Consider the following 4729-nt stretch of genomic DNA (forward strand, 5'->3'; position numbering starts at 1 on the left):
TACATCTTAGTGCCTCCCAGATGCACCACAAGGCGTGAATGGTGAAACTCTCGGAGTACCTCCTCTTGGCAAGACTCTGGCACAAATAAGCGGTTTTAGTATCTCATACTCATGTCGGGATACACAGACAAACCCTTCTCAGCCTTCCCACTGGAGATCTTCTCTCGAAGGGATTCTACCTCAAGGTCACCTCTCTGTGCCTCTAACACTCGATTCACAAGTGCAGGCTGCGCAACAACAGAAAACAAGGCCGCAACCTCAACGGATTCACCCAAAAGCAAATCAAACTCGCCAAGTGCACGCAACATCTCCCACTCTCGAATGGCTATACAAGCTACATCACTAATGGATCTCCTGCTAAGGGCATCGGCCACAACATTGGCCTTACCCAGGTGATAGTACAACTCGAAGTCGTAATCCTCAATGAACTCCATCCACCTTCTCTGCCTCAAATTCAAGTCCCTCTGTGTAAACAGATACTTCAGACTCTTATGATCTGAGAATACCTCGAATCTCTCACCATAGAGGTAGTGCCTCCAAATCTTCAAAGCAAAAATCACGACTGCTAACTCTAGGTCATGTGTAGGGTAATTCTTCTCGTGTATTTTCAACTGACGTAAGCCATAGGCTACCACTTTCCCCTCTTGCATCAACACACAACTCAAACCCTCTCGTGAGGCATCACAATAAACTGCATAACCCAAACCTCTCTCCGGAATAATTAAAACCGGAGCGGTGGTTAATCTAACTTTCAACTCTTGGAACGACTTTTCACAAGTCTCACTCCATACAAATTTGACCCATTTCCGCGTCAATCTAGTCAACGGCGAAGCTAGTCTAGAGAAATCTTTCACAAACCGACGGTAATACCCAGCTAATCCCACAAAACTGCGGATCTCAAAAACGCTCTTAGGCTGTGCCCAATCTTGCACTGTCTCAATCTTGGATGTATCAACAGACACCCCTTCCTTGGAAACCACATGGCCTAAGAACTTGACCTTTCTCAGCCATAACTCACACTTCCCAAACTTGGCATACAGCCTATGTGCTCTAAGCAACTCGAGTACCACTCTCAAGTGTTCCTCGTGCTCCTCCTCCGAAGGCGAATAAATCAGAATGTCGTCCACGAAAACGACTACAAAACGATCTAAGAATTCCCGGAATATCCTGTTCATCAAATCCATAAACACTGCCGGTGCATTGGTGAGCCCAAAAGGTATCACCAGAAACTCATAGTGGCCATACCGCGTACGGAATGTCGTTTTCAGAATATCCTCCTCCCTGACCCTCAACTAATGGTAACCCGATCTCAAGTCTATCTTAGAGAAACAACGGGACCCTTTCAACTGGTCAAACAAGTCATCTATACGGGGCATAGGGTACTTATTCTTAATCGTAGCCCGATTCAACTTCCCGTAATCGATACAAAGTCTCAAGGCACCATCTTTCTTTTTAACAATGAGGACCGGTGCTCCCCACTATGAAACACTAGGGCGAATAAAACCCTTATCTAGCAACTCCTGGAATTGAATCTTCAACTCACTCAACTCGGCTGGGGCAAAATGGTAAGGTGCCATAGAAATCGGCGGTGTGCCCGGCACTAAATCAATAGAGAACTCTATCTCTCGATGTGGTGGCAAACTAACAAGATCTTCGGGAAAAACATCTGAATACTCACAAACCACTCTCGGAAACTCAACCCCGGTCTCATCACACTCATTACTCAAAAGGCTAGCGAGAAGACCACTAAGCTCATTCCGTTCTCGTGGATCATACACCGGTGGCAACACACTACCAACCCGTTCCCCCAAGAAATGGAAGCACTCCCCGCTCACGGTACATACAGTGACCCTCTGGCGGTAACAATCAATAACTGCCCGGTATGACGATAACCAGTCCATATCCAAAATAACATCAAAACCCGACATAGCCATAACTACAAATGAAAATGGAAGTCGGCGGTCGACGACCTCTATATCGCACCCTCTACACCCTTGTTTCAAAATTAATTCACCCCCGACAGGTGATACAACACAGATAGGAGATGCTAATTGCGCCAACTCCAACCCCAAAACAGATGTAAATGCAGCAGATATAAAGGAATGAGATGCACCCGTATCAATTAACACATTGGCAACCGAGTTGCAAAACAAAAAGGTATCTCTCACAACAGATGGAGCCAGTACTAGATCCTGCGCGGTAACAACATACACACGCCCTGTAAGCCCCTGATCTACCTGCTCACCTCTTGGAGCAAAAGGCTGGTGCACAGACTGAGACGATGAAGCCCTCTGATTGGCGCTCGAGGCCTGAACAGACTGTACTGGCTGCGAACTCTGTGTCTGTCTCAAACTAGACGCACCGGGTGTACCACCCAACTGTGGGCAGAACCTCTTCAGGTGCCCTGCCTAACCACATTGGTTACAAGAGGACAACCGGCCTCTGCCTTGACTCTGGCTCTGAGGTCAAGCCGAAGATGAAGCTGCTCCCTGACCTCCTCCCCTCTGTGGGCAAGCTGGAGACTTGTGGCCCAGCTGACCACACTTGAAACAAGCAAAGTCTCCCTGGCTGCCCCTCCTAGAACCCGAACCCGGTACTGGAAAGGTAAATCTCACCAAGGCACTCTGGGACTGCTGAGGGTTAGAACTCCTCTGCCTCCTACCATCCCCCTGGCCTTCCTGACTCCTCTTGGAGCCCCTCATCCTCTCCTCCTCCTGCTCCATCATAGACTCCATATGGGTCGCGACATCCACAAGACGCCCATACTCCCGTATCATAGAACCCCCGACTCTCATCTTGAGGCCATGCCTCAACTTCCTCTCGAACTCAATGCAACGGCATTCCTCAGACGCCACAAGCTCAGGTGCGAACTTGGATAAGCTAGTAAATGCGGCCTCAAACTCGGCCACTGATAAACTCAGCTGTTTGAGCTGACAAAACTGGTCCCTCAGCTTCTCCCTGACAGCTGGGGCTAGGAACTTCTCCTGGAAAGCATCTACAAAAGCCTCTCATGTACCACCAATACAGCCCCTCGTGAACTTCCACCACTGACCCGCATCCCCCTTTAGTTGGAAAGATGCCAAGGTCACCTTCAATGCCCCGTCTTTGATGCCTATCATCTCAAACGTCTTTTTCATCTGTTCCAACCACTCATCAGCCTTAAGTGGCTCCTTAGGATCCCCAACAAACTCATCCGGATTAGACTAGAAGAACTCCCTCTTCAGAAAGGAAGGCCCTGCATCAATAACCTGGGCCTGAACTAGATTCTCAGTTCTGCGAATACCTATGGATTCGCTCATAGCCCCTGCTATCTCGCAGGCTAAGGCACCCAAGGCCTGCTGCCCCACTGGCTCGGCCATATTGGCCTGGCCAACACCCTCCTACTGCGCCGGAATATTATCCAGTAAAGGCAGCTCCTGCCTACCACGTCTACCTCATCGTCCTCGTCCTGGTCCTGACATCCTAATAAAGGTAACGAAGAACATTAGCACATTCACAAATGTGCCGAAACTATAACACTCGCATCCTAATGCAATGGACAACTGTAATTCACTCCACGTAAGCACATAATCACATAAGCACCTACGAATTTCATTTCCAGATAATGATAGTCCCAAGGCGTTACTAGAGTTCCGGTTAGAAATAGCATTAATCAAATGCTTTTCCAACAAGACTCACAGAAACCCAATGATCCAATCAATATCCTAGAAACTAAATCCCATACCCAAATAGTCACATAAACATGTTATCACATAAGCATATAACGCTACATCTAAGTCTCTAATAAGCGAGACGAACCCATTGTAGTACTAACCACTTCCCGCGTACCCAAAGTATTCGAACCCGGTACGCTCTGATACCAAGTTGTAACGCCCTCAAAAATAAACCCATCATGACATTCATTCATGATAAATATAAGAGATTTCATATTACAATCATCAGAGTATTCTTACAAAAGGTAATACATGTTGACAACAAAAGTAAATGCCCCATAGGCTTACAACTTTCCAAGTCAACACTTGGTTACAAAAAGAGAGTACTAACTCTACACAAAATAAGCCCTTGGCTTGATACACATGTAATACAAAAATGTAATCACAATAGATGTCCCAGCCACTAAGTCTCTCAAGCTACGTCCTTGGAGGTGGCATGCTACCTGTACCTGAAAAATGATATCCCATATATGGTGAGCCAACGCCTAGTAGAGATATGCTAAACATAATATGAGCAATAACTAAAACATAAGCATTTGATAAATGTTTAACTCATATAAACCAACATACAGTACAATCCAGTTCCATAATCCTTCCCTTAACAAAACTCAACTTATAAACACGGCTCAGAACCTGGCCAAACAACTTGAGCGAGACTACATCTCAAGCCAACAATACTTCAAACTGCCATTTCACGGAAATTGCGTCCGCGGGATTCGACACCTATGTGTAATTATTTTCTCATGGCCATTTTACGGAAATTTCATCCGCGGGACTCGGCACCCATGTATAGATGTTTTCGGATTGCCATTTTACAAAAATTTCATCTGCGGGATTCAGCACCCATGTATAGATATTTTAAATTTCCATTTTACGGAAATTGCGTCTGTGAGATTCGGCACCCATGTATAATTATTTTCGAATGGCCATTTTACGAAAATTTCATCCGCGAGATCCAGCACCCATGTATTCAAACACACAACTTGATTAGTTTTAGTTCACCTAATCATCATGCA

This window comes from Camellia sinensis, chromosome 1, assembly GCF_055761805.1.
Source record: "Camellia sinensis isolate YWXY chromosome 1, ASM5576180v1, whole genome shotgun sequence".
Taxonomy (NCBI): domain Eukaryota; kingdom Viridiplantae; phylum Streptophyta; class Magnoliopsida; order Ericales; family Theaceae; genus Camellia; species Camellia sinensis.